The sequence below is a fragment of the Heteronotia binoei genome, chromosome 2 (assembly GCF_032191835.1).
Source record: "Heteronotia binoei isolate CCM8104 ecotype False Entrance Well chromosome 2, APGP_CSIRO_Hbin_v1, whole genome shotgun sequence".
NCBI classification, from domain to species: Eukaryota; Metazoa; Chordata; class Lepidosauria; order Squamata; family Gekkonidae; genus Heteronotia; species Heteronotia binoei.
The window spans coordinates 124,577,437-124,589,984 of NC_083224.1; the positions used below are offsets into that span (position 1 = coordinate 124,577,437).

The window sequence follows — 12,548 nt, forward strand, 5'->3', positions numbered from 1 at the left end:
GCTCCAGGATAGCTCTGTGCCCTGCTGGCAGCCCCAGGTGTTCCACACATTCCTGCTCTGTAAAGGTCCTGTCACCAGTATCAGAAGTGGCAGAATATATTAGGCTTGCCAGCTGAGCAGTGGCAATAGGCTTAGAGGGGTGGGGAAAAGCAAAATGTTGTTGCTCCATTGATGCAACATCATTTGCAGCATGAACCTGGAAGCAGTATCATTGCATTGTGGCAATGCTCTAGGATTCTGCTGAAATTCTATGCTTTTACCATAGTGGAATCTTCCCCCACGTTTTCTCCCACTACCCTACTGAGCAATGGCAGGAGTTGGCAGTTTTCAACAGAAAAATGGTAGGTGAGTTGTTTGTTAGCTGGCATGCTCTTCAACTCCCATGAGGCTTGGCTACCCCTCAGGAATCCCAAACCTAGCCTTGCAGCAGCCAAGGAGTTTACCATCCAGCTCAGCAGCCCATCTAACATTTCCCATTGTGAGAACATAAGAGAAGCCATGTTGGATCAGGCCAATGGCCCATCCAATCCAACACTCTGTGTCACACAGTGGCCAAAAAACCCAGGCTGGCAGCATCATAGGCACCATCAGCAAACCATGTATTGATAGTTAAGGAGTGACAGGCTAGCTGCATGAAACAATGGCAACATGTCTTTTCTAGCTCAGCTAATCTGACCCTTCATTACTACAAACTACTGCATTTGCTGTACACCCAGTTGGTGCCTATAGGCTTCTTTATAGCATTGTTTCTGAATGCCAAGCATGAATCTGGCCTTCTTTAATCAGCAGTCAACCAGACAAGAAAGGGCTATAGCCAGTGGGTGGGGGGCGGGCAAAAGGGCAGTGCCCCAATAGAATCTGCAGCTCTTCCACCCAGTCTTCCCTTTCACTAAAAGGAAAAGATAAGGGAAGATTGGGTGGGGGTGCTGCAGATTCTATCCAGGGCACTGACCCTGTGCCCCCTGCTAGCTATGGTGCTGTGGCCAAGGCCAGTTACCTCTGCATGAGATGGCTTGGGTTTTCTATCCTTCCTATTGTCCAGTCTGACTGACTAGCAGTGTCAGATTTGCCACATAAATCTCTGAACTGGAAAAACTAAGGTATTCATGGATTTGCAGTGTGGGATTTTGTACAATGGTAATTTCTGCAGCAGTGTGTTGTGTACACCCTTGATAGAAATTGACAGTGCTCAAATTAGATTTATCTGTATGATCATCAAATGATTCTTTGTCTGTGGCTAAGTCTAAATTTAGATTATCATTGCTCCCCTGCCCTTTTGCACGGGTCTTTATGAAATTTGTAGTACCATCCTAAGCAGAGTTATAGCATTCTAAGTCCATTAGGATCAATGGGCTTAGAAGGGTCTAACTCTTTTTAGAATTGCACTGTAGTTTATCTAAAGAAGTCAGTCGTGTAATATGAGTTGGAAACAAGCTGCTGACAGGAATAGCCCAAACTAGCCTGTTCTCATCAGATCTGGACTGCTAAGCATGGTCAGCTCTGGCAGGTATTTGGATGAGAGACCTCCAAGGGATACCAGGTTTGTGAGATAGAGGCAGAAAATGGCAAACCTCTACTGAATGTGTCTTGCCTTTAAAACCCCATGGAGCAAGACAAGCAAGCATGGCTGATGGCCATGGCCAGCCCATCCACTAGGCAAACTAGGTGGTTGCTTAAGGTGCTGGCAGGGTGGGGGCGCCGAAATCGGCCCTTCCCCCCTCCCCATGCCCTAGACAAATGGCTAGTTTGGCTCTTCCTCCGCCCGCCTGCCCCTTCCCCTCCTCCACAGCTTGCCAGCCTTGCCTCCTCCCCATCACTTCCCTCTTCGCTCACCCCCCCCCTCCCCATTAATATGTTGAGTAAGTTAAAACAACCTTTCCCCCTCTTTTCCTCAGTTTCTCTACTTCTTTTCCACTCTTTTCTTACTCATTTCTCTTTCCTTCCACTTAATTATTCTCCCTCCTCCCTGCTATTTATTTTCAAGTCTTAATCTCCTTCTCATCCCACATCAGACATTGGGTTGTTATCATTATTATTGTGTTGGTAGAAGATGCAATAACCCTTTGTAAAGACTACTTCACTATATGAAAAATGATGTAATCTTTTTAATATCATTAAAAGTTAGGTTAATAACAAATGTCATACCCAGTCTTTGTCCCCAATGGGGCCCCAAAGCTGCAATGTTCTCCTGTCCTCCATTTTATCCTGATAACAACTCTGTTATGTAGGTCTGACTGGGAGTGTGTCACCCTGCAGCTTTCTGTGGCAGATTGGGGATCTCAGTATTACAGACACATGACAGGTTGCTTAAAGATATCTTTATGTTACCTGTTATGAGGATAACTTGAATTAGGGTGTTCCAGTTCCCTTCAGTTTTGACACTGCAACTTCCATCATCATTCTGGGGTTGGTGAGCAGTTTTCAAACATATAGCATTAATTTTTTTATTAGTTATTCCCAGGGCTTTTTGTAGAAAAAGCTCAGCAGGACCTCATTTGCATATTAGGCCACACACCCTGACACCAAGCCAGCCGGAACTGCATTCCTGTGTGTTCCTGCTCAAAAAAGCCCTGGTTATTCTTGCCTCCTTTGCAAATAGCGCACATGTGTGTGTGTCTCACTTGGGTTAGGATATTCTCAGGTCTTTCAGTTTTGGCTCTGGAACTCCCACAATCATTCTGAAGACAGTGGCCAGTTGTGAATGTCCTAGCTTTATTCTCTGATGATTAGTTTTGCTTGCCATAAAAGGACAGATGGACAGACATGCTGATTCTTTTATTACTATAGATTCATGGTAACAACAAAGTGATTTAATTTCTTATGATATTTGGTTTGGATTAGGGTCTATGGTTGGGGGCAGATGAAATCATTGTCTGGACAACCATGGTGACTCTTGGCAGCCATGAATACAACTACCTTAAAATAGTGTCATGGATAGATCTTTAACTTCTTCTCCATTGTAAAGCTAAGGCCTAGGAAAGTTATTTATTTGTTTAAAAGTGCTTGAAACCACAAAGGGTCTATATATTTGATTTCTGTGTTCAAAAATAGAACTTGTATTGCTGATTTTTTTAGTATTGAAAATCATAGCTATCAATAATATTCTTGGCAAAATATACCAAGAACTTGGGGTTGCCAATCCCCAGTTGGAGGCAGGGGATCCCCCAGTTTGGAGGCCCTCCCCCCAATTCAGGGTCATCAGCAAGTGTGTGTGTGGGAGGAAAATGTCTGCTGAGCACTCCATTATACCCTATGGAGACTGATTCCCACAAAGTATAATGGATAATTGATCTGTGGGTACTTGGGGCTCTGGAGGGGCTGTTTTTTAAGATAGAGGCACCAAATTTGCAGCATAGCATCCAATGCCTCTTCTCAAAACACCCTCCAAGTTTCAAAAAGAATGGATCGGGGGTGGGGGGGAGCAATTCTATGAGTCCCCAAAGAAGATGCCTCTATCTATTATTTCAAATGGAGAGAAGACATTTAAAAGGCATGTGGTGCCTTTACATGTGATTGCCAGAACTCTCTTTGGAGTTCCATTGTGCTTGTCACACCTTTGCTCCTGGCTCCACCCCCATGTCTCCTGGCTCCACCTCCAAAGTCCTCAGATATTTTTTGAGTCGGACCTGGCAACCCTATAAGAACTATAAATAAAGAATAATCTCAAAGCAGGTGGATATGCAAAAAAGTAAATTCTGCTATTGTGATCTGATGAGGAAAAAAAATTGGAAGGTGATTAAGATAGAGCCTGCTCTGGTGGGGAGGGCGGGATATACATTTGAGAAATAAATAAATAAATTAACACACTCCCCCCATTTTCTATTCATCAAATTCTGATGCTTGTTTATTTAAATTGGTATTTGTGCTTCTGAACATTTATGCAAACATTTTATTAAATTCTTTGTATAAGAAACGTACACTTGGAGATCTTAAATTACATTTATTATGCAAAATGACTATATTGAGACTTTTTTAAAAAAAATGAGAACTGCTAAGGGGGACTATGTTGCCAATTATTTTTTCCCATATGTTTCAGGTCACTAATTCTGGCTGCTGAGACCATCACCCCACATGAGAGGGAAATGGAATGTCCTTGTTATATTCAGCAATGCATATTACCTATGCATGAGCCAGATTACATTAAAAAAATGATTCTGCTGATGCTTGCATAAGTACTAATTGAGCATATTAGTAAATGTATTGCTTTAGGCTGAATACTCATTTATCTCTTATGCAATGACATAATAATAAGATTCATATGTAACACAGCTCTCTAGTGTTTTTGTATGGAGGATTTCAAATACTATATCCATGCAAGGGAGAAATTATCTTTAATTTTACAGATTTTGGAGGGAGTGGGTCCTCTGAAAACAGCTTGCTGTTTGAAATGATTATATCAGTGACAAGAAGCATGACCAACACTTTGTGCAGCCATGCTGTAACCATGACATTAATGACATCATTTGGACCATTTGTGAAGCAACGTTGGAACTGCCGCTGCTGCTCTGTTTTCTGTGCAAGAGCCCTTCACTCAGCACTGCAGGCAGGGAAGGGTTCACTCTTCATTTGCATGTATGCCAGCAGTCTCTTTTATAGATCTCTTGGTATCTGTTTTAAATGGAATGGAAATTTCAGACTACATTTGAAAAGCCATCCACAATTGCAAGGATTTTTTTTTCTTTTAAGGCAAGAGAGAAAGAGATTTTAGGGCATTATAAATTACTGCCACCTGCTTGTACAGTTGGCTTCAACTGGCGTTCAAGTGCATCAGACTGGAATAGACAAAATTTCTTTTCAGTAGGGTTTTTTTTTAGGAATGACAATTCTGCTGATTCAACAGACATCTATTTTATTTTATTTTTTCCTGACTTTAGTTAGAAAAAAAACTAATGAAAAAATGGAGCTGACTATGCTGTAATACAACAGCGGTTAGCACATTAGAGATACCATTAAAGTGATTTTCATTGTCAATGTAGCAGAGGTTGTATAAACACAGAAGGAGAAGGCAGCAGTAATAAGGCAAGTGAAGGATGAAGTGTTGAATAAAAGAACATGCATAAAAATAATTGGAAAGAGCATGGATATGATGAAGAGGTTAAAAGAAGGCAAGTCAGAGGAATATGGAGAAGACTAAAGATACAGGACCTTTTAGCTAATCAGACCTAGCCTTTGCAGATGCATTCTATCATTCTTTTGTTGTTTCCTTTGTCATTTAAATGGTGAATACTTTATGGATCGGTAAATTGCTATAAACCAAAGTATGTTTATGGAATACAAATACACACATACATGTGTAAATGAAAGCTTTTGCCATGTTATTTTAGGATTAGGGCACTTCTCTTTATTGGCAAAAGGGTGTTTTATGCATCTTAGAGAGTTTTACCGTGTTTATGATGGGGGAAGGAATATAGGCTTCCATTTCTATGCCCTTCAAATATCTGGAGCCCTGAGAGCTTGCTATCAAGTACAAACAAACTGCCTGTCTTTGCCATCTGCTGTAGGGCAGGTGTACTTTCTGTCAAACTTGGGGAAGTCTGGGCCTTTGTGTCTCTGTCAGAGTTTGTGCAGCCTGTTATGCCCACCACCAAGTATAGACAAAGATGGGTCTCATCGGCACACCTTGGTATGTCCACATGGCAAGCAGTGGAAACTTATTTGCATATTAGGCCGCACCCCCTGACACTAAGCCAGCCGGAACTACATTCTTGTGCTTTCCTGCTCAGAAAAAAAGCCCTGATTGTAAGATAGAATTTTAGTAGCCCATAAAACAGGACCCCATTCTCCTCTCTGCAGTGTGGCAAGGCTGATCCCTTGGGAGAGGGCTACAGTCTCTGAGAATTTCATCTCAGTGGATTGAAGCTAAAGCAAGGAATGTGTTTTGCCTTTGGAATTGAAAATGACTGATCTGCCATACCTGGACTGCAGAACTTTGTCATTTGTGGATTGTGAAAAGAGTTGGAGTTGTCCATCCCAAGAAAGTCAGGAGGAAACAGGGTTGCCAACCTACAGGTGGTAAGAAAAGCACCTGCTTGTGTGTACACACAGCCTTCCCACACACAAGTAAGGTATCTAAATTAATTGAAATCACCCTGAATGAGACTTGGGAGATGGGATGCATCATATATTTTGAACACAGCTTTCCGTTGGAAAGTCATTCTCATGAGTAGGGTTGCCAAGTCCAATTCAAGAAATAGCTTGGGACTTTGGGGGTGGAGCCAGGAGACATTGGGGGTGGCGCCAGGAACAAGGGTGTGACAAACATAATTGAACTCCAAGGGAGTTCTGGCCATCACATTTAAAGGGACAGCACACCTTTTTAAATGTCTTCCTTCCATAGGAAATAATGAAGGATAGGGGCACCATTTTGGGGGGCTCATAGAATTGGACCCCCTGGTCCAATCGTTTTGAAACTTGGGGGGTACTTTGGGGAGAGGCACTAGATACTATACTGAAAATTAGGTGCCTCTATCTCAAAAAACAGCTCCCCCAGAGCCCCCGAAACCTCCAGATCAATTCCCCATTATATCCTATGAGAATCGATCTCCACATAGGGAATAATGAAGTGCTCAGCAGACGTTCCTCCTCTCCCTCCCCCCCCCCCCCCCCGTTTTCTGGTGACTCTGAAGTGAGGGATTGGCCTCTCTACTCACAAGTTGCAGCCAACTTCTTCCAAGTAACACAGACACCCCATCCCAAGAGGAAGCCTTTCCAATTGGAGACTGGAGCCTCCGGAGGGGAAAAAATCACATGGTGGCTTTGGGGGCGGGGCTTCCCCCTGCCAGCCAGCTGACTGGGGGCAGGAAGGAGACTGGGAAAGTGGAAGAACCCCCGCTGGGACCTGGGTATTGGCAAGCCTACTCATGAGCCTGTGTTTTATGTTTTCCTAAACATTCACAAGCCCAGTTTCCCTTCTCCTGGCCATCCTGTTGTATCTGCAAATGGTTCCCTTCTTGAACCATCTAAAGCCCTTTGTCACCACTATACCATCTTATTTAAAAAGCACAGTCAATTTCATTTGCAAACAGAAGGTCTTCAGACTTTCTGTGATGTGGTGTTACTTTCAATGGACGTAAACTTCCTTTACACAAATATATCTCATGAGGAGGTGAGATTAGTGATTCAGGATACTTTAGACTTGAGAAAGGGTTGTACGCCACCGGCCCATTTTCTATTGGAACCCACTGATTTGATTTTGGATCATAATTTCTTTAGGTTTGGAGACAATTTTTACCTAAAAATAGAAGGGGTGTCTGTGGGCAGCCTCTTTGGTCCTAGTCTGGCATGCCTTTTTACTGCAGCATTGGCATTAAAGCTCTATTGTAATGCTGCTGTGAACCTGTATTTTGGCATGATGATAGTGTGGTACCAAGGTTTTACTGATTATGTGCTGGTTGTTCAAAGAGCAGATGTAGTGAGAAATTTGGTATGGGGTACATCCTTCCGTTCGATTTACTTGGAAATATGATAAGGATACTATTATATTATTGGACATGGTGATGTACAGAACACAGGGCAACAGATTGGCTGTACGGAGTTATATAAAGCCCACAGGCAAAAAATATGTTCTTACACTACCAATTCTGTCATCCTATTTACCTATATAATAATCTTCCCTATGGTCAATTTTTCCACCTAAAAAGGAATTCTACAAGCTTGACAGACTGTTGCAGAGAGTATGGTTATGAACCAGCACTTCAGGTATAGAGGATATCCAGAATAGGTGATCCAACCAGCTAGAGAAAGAGCTAACAATGTAACTAGGAGAAAATGGCTAGAATATAAAGAAAATAGTAGAGTTAGGAATACCATGTGTGTTCCAATTTTTGCCTTTGTCACATTCAGTTTAAAAAGTAATTGAAAGGCATTAGCATGTTGTACAAGATATTCCAGGCTGTCAGAGACTGCCTAAGATTGGTTTCAAATGTGGTTCATGTTGAGCATAGCAGTTCTGTTTACAAATTAGAGAGTTCATTGATTTAAAAACAGGAATTAAGATCACTTTAAAAGGCTATGTCACCTGTTCCACTAAGCATACAGTGTATGAAATCATTTGCCCATCTTCTTTGATGTACATTGGGGCTATCACTAGAGCTGTCTTGGAACACTGCTCAAGGGTGAAAAACAAGGAGACAGATTCCCCACTCAAATCATGATCCTGATTCATACATGTCAAGCTTAAATTCCACCAATGTAGGTAAGTTATTATTACAACAGGAAATGAAATGGATATTTAAATTAAATGCATTGGTGCCAAATGGCCTGAACAACAAATGAAATCTGTCTTACTTTCTATGAGAGTTTAAGTATTTTGACACTTTACCATTTAATAATTTGTCTTTTTAAATGGAATGCTCAAGCACTTAATCAATTGTCCCTGGAGGATTGCATGCTTTTTAATAGGAATGCTGAGATGTATTTGCAATGAATTTGTAACCTTGTGGATGGATACAGTGTTGAGTGTTTCCTGTTAAGAATATTCTTCAATTATTGTAAAGGTATGCAAAGCTGCACATTTCTTGGTGGCAAGAAGCATTGTATGTTAGTGTGGTTATAAATTCTATATTTGTATATAGCTTGGAAAAGGTGACAGTGAAATGAGACAGTGAATACTGGTTTTGGTCATAAACTGGATTGTTGGAATAAGGTTGGATTAATTTCTTCAGTCCTTGAATATTTTCTTCATTCCTACACTTGGAATAGAAGACATTTCAATTTTTGGAGTTATATTGACTATGTTCAAACTTTTTAAAGACTTAGCTGTTGGAAGGTTGTGGACTGCATATTCCTAGTAGTATGAATTGTGGATATCCATTTTGTACTGGAATTTTGTATAGACATCTTGAACTTATTCATAATGTTTGGACTTTATAAATGACTTTAATATATACAGAATTGTTATAATTGTGTGTGGAGCCTGTGCGTACATGGAAGTAGGAACTTTTCTTCCTATCTTATCTATGTTTCTCACTTTATTGCTTAACCTCCAGGTGGTGGCTGAGAATCTCCTGGGATTACAACTGATCTCCAGGCAACAGAGATCAGTTCACCTGGAGAAAATGGCTGCTTTGAAAGGTGGACTCTATGGTATTATTCCCCCCCTCCTCAAATCCTGTTCTCCTCAGGTTCTGCCCTCCAAATCTCCTGATATTTACCAACCCAGAACTGGCAACCCTAGGAAGAAAGATCATTGTTACATGCTGTGAAAGAGTGAGTAAGCCACTGACCTGGATCATGAGAGAAGATCTTGATGTGGGCAACTTGATGAAATGGGGGAAAACCCATGTGATCTGCCCTGCCCGTGAAGGTGCAGTATTCACACAAAATCTTTAGCCATATAGAATTAAATCAGTAAATTGGGTTTACAAGCTGGTGACCCACAAAAATTGGAGGGGGTGAAATTCCCTCACACTGTCCCTCACTTTTGGCCTGTCCCTCCATCCTGTTTTGTCTCCCCAACTAACTTTCTCTTTCATTTCCCCCTTTCTGTCTACTCATTTCTTCCTATCCCTTTCTTTTTTTTCTTTTTCTGTTGTCACCTCCAGTTCTTCCTTGCTGATCAGATGAATGGCTGAATGGCAGGTCTGTAACCTACATGTTTTCTCCTCCCTCTCCTTTGTCAAATGGCTATAGCAGTGACAAGGGAGTTTGATCACAAAGCATACAGGACAGACTGTCTGTTCCAAACTAGACTTCCCTTTCTGCTCAACTGAGTTGGGGTGGATGGTTCACCCAACCACCTTAATCCTGTTGCCACTGCTGCCACTGCTGCCACCCATGCCCTTTTCTCTCTGACTGTCAGCACCTTTCCCCTCCTCACTCTTTCAGTGCTATCTTCCTGGTGCCTCTTTTTATTCTTGCCCTCCTGCTTGCTCCTTTTTCTTACTTTTGCTGCTGCTGTCTCCATAGCTGCTGCCGCTTACTATGGCATTGCTTATGGGAGCTGCTAGGCAACCCCCAAAGTATATAGTATCATGAGATCTCAACATCAGTGATTTGGAGGGGGATTTTAAATCCATGTTATATTTTTTTGTATTTTAAGAATTTTCTGCAAACCTTGAGGCTGTTCCAGATTAATAGAAAATCCTCTCCTTCTCTTTATATTGCCCCATTGTGCAGATATTTTTGTCTGCATTTTTTGGCCATGCTTTGGATTAGGTATAAAAATGTGACAGTATTTGAAGGTTACCTGAATGTAGACATCCTATTAGAAATAAGGAAACATGTATGACTTCAAGTGGTCAAGAGCAATTTGGTAGCAGTATTTTAATATTGGGGAGGAGGTGTCATTAAACAGTGTTGCTTTTCTCTACATAGATCAGCTGTTCCATCATTTACAAGAAATAGGAAGAAAGGGCAATGGTCTTGCACCATTTGTTTTGTATGATATTAGTGGTTTATGCAGCAGTAGCCTATAAAGACTGCAGTTTCAGCTATATCTGAGCTAAATACCTGTTGTGGTTTGGCATATACTTCTGATTTCTTTCTCATATATTTGTTTGCTGTTTGTATTTACAGCAAATTTACCTTAAAATAGTATAGTAAAGTAAGAATTATAACTGGATTCTGATAATATGTGCTGTGGAAGCAAAAGAAACACTTCTTATTTGCAATAAAATTTGAAATAGGAGGTCATACAAACCAGAGCATGAAAACAGTAATGGTAAATAATATGTTATAAAGAAGGTTTTGTATACTTTAACTTGACAGACTGTCTCTGGGGCTTTGCAAACGGCTGTATAAGTCTCTTTTGCAGGGTATAGCTTGTCTTTTCATGGAAAAATGTGAGAGACAATTGTGAAATGGATGAACAGGCAGATTAATTGCAATTTTAGACTCTTGCACTCCTGGTTAAAAATAAAATTATTTAAATGTTATGAATAAATATTCACAGAAAGGTTTCCTGCCTTAGGGAAGATGTCACATAGAGAAATGAAGGATCATTTTATTTTTAGAATCTGCATTAAAATGAAAGACAAGTCCAGCTTTTGAAAAGACCTTGTAGAAGATGGAACAAAATGTTGTTTCAGTTACATTTCAAAGATGTGTTTTGGTATTTAGGCTAGAGATAGGGTTGCCAAGTCCAATTCAAGAAATATCTGGAGACTTTGGGGGTGGAGCCAGGAGACTTTGGGGGTGGAGCCAGGAGACACTGGGGTGGAGCCAGCAGCAAGGGCGTGATAAGCATATTTGAACTCCAAAGGAAGTTCTTGCCATCATATTTAAAGGAACTGCACACCTTTTAAATGCCTTCCCTCCTTTGGAAATAATGAAAGATAGGGGCACCTTCTTTTGGGGTCGTAGAATTGGACCCCCTGGTCCAATCATTTTGAAACTTGGAGGGTATTTTGGGAAGAGGCACTGGATGCTATGATACAAATTTGGTGCCTCTATCTCAAAAAACAGCTCCCCAGAGCCCTGATACCCACAGATCAATTATCCATTATTCTATGGGAATCGATCTTCATAGGGAATAATGGAGTGGCCAGCAGACATTCCCCCCCCCTTTCTGCTTTCTGATGACCCTGAAGTGGGGGAAGGGCCTCCAAATCAGGGGATCCCCTGCCCCTACCTGGGGATTGGCAACCCTAAGCTCAGAAGGCAAGTTCACCCAATAACACTGCTTAGAACAGCAGCCTTAATTCAGCATGCCTACTTCAAAGAGCGCTCCCAAATCAGCGTGCACAAGGTTGGGGCAGCTCTCTTCAGCAGGAAACAGAGGCACTGTGATCTTTCTTGCACCTAGTAGGGAGTAAGCTCAGCTGAAACCCTGGGATTTGCTTCCAAGTAAATGTGCAAAAAGAAGAAGATTATGAAGAAGTGGGATGATGGAAGCCTGTGGAATGCAAAGCGGCTGCAAATTGATCCCAGCAGGTTCTCTGTGTAAACCCCGGGATTGGGAAGTGAACGAGAGGAGCCAGAAAGCGCAGGGGGGGGGCAGCAATCCTACAAGGACTAGGCAGTATGCAGTTAACTTACCACTCTCCCCCTGCCCCGCTCCAGGAGGCCCTCCTACCTTTGTGTGCGTGACTGCAACCAAAGTTCCCTTCAGAAGATCAGACGAAGGGGGCTTTGAATCTTGAAAGCTGTTTATAACCCTAAAAATCTTGGTGGTCTCTTAAGGTGTTTCTGGACTCGGCTTGGCTCTTCTAGTGCAGAGGAACTGAGCTCTCCACCTTAAGCAACTGCTCACAACGGAATTGCTCCCAGACGCCATACCTTCCAGATTTTTGGAAAGCGGGGAGAAGGGGGCTAATTCTGGGGTCCCCCGCCAGGGCGGGAGGTTTGGGAAGCCTAGCTAGAGAAATGAAATATATTTTATACTACATAGTCAAAGTTCTAAGGTATTTTAAAAGGATATTACTATAATGACAATAATAGATATAATAAAAGCTCAATGCGTTGGCTCATCCCTCAATTTTTATTGGAAGTTGTGGCAACCACAGGAGTGGTCTTGCACTCTGTCTGTCACCACTCCACCCTGTCATTGAGCAGCCTCGCTGTGACCTGCCTACTGCCAGCCCTCTCAGGCCAGAAACCCATCAGAAGGC

General features: G+C 41.9%; 1 protein-coding gene across 2 annotated transcripts in view; it reads left to right on the top strand.

Annotated features, from left to right (window-relative positions):
• PDE4B (phosphodiesterase 4B) overlaps window positions 1-12,548 on the top strand; it is a 489,843-nt gene that overhangs the window by 193,753 nt on the left and 283,542 nt on the right. The gene's annotated exons all lie outside the window — the stretch shown is intronic.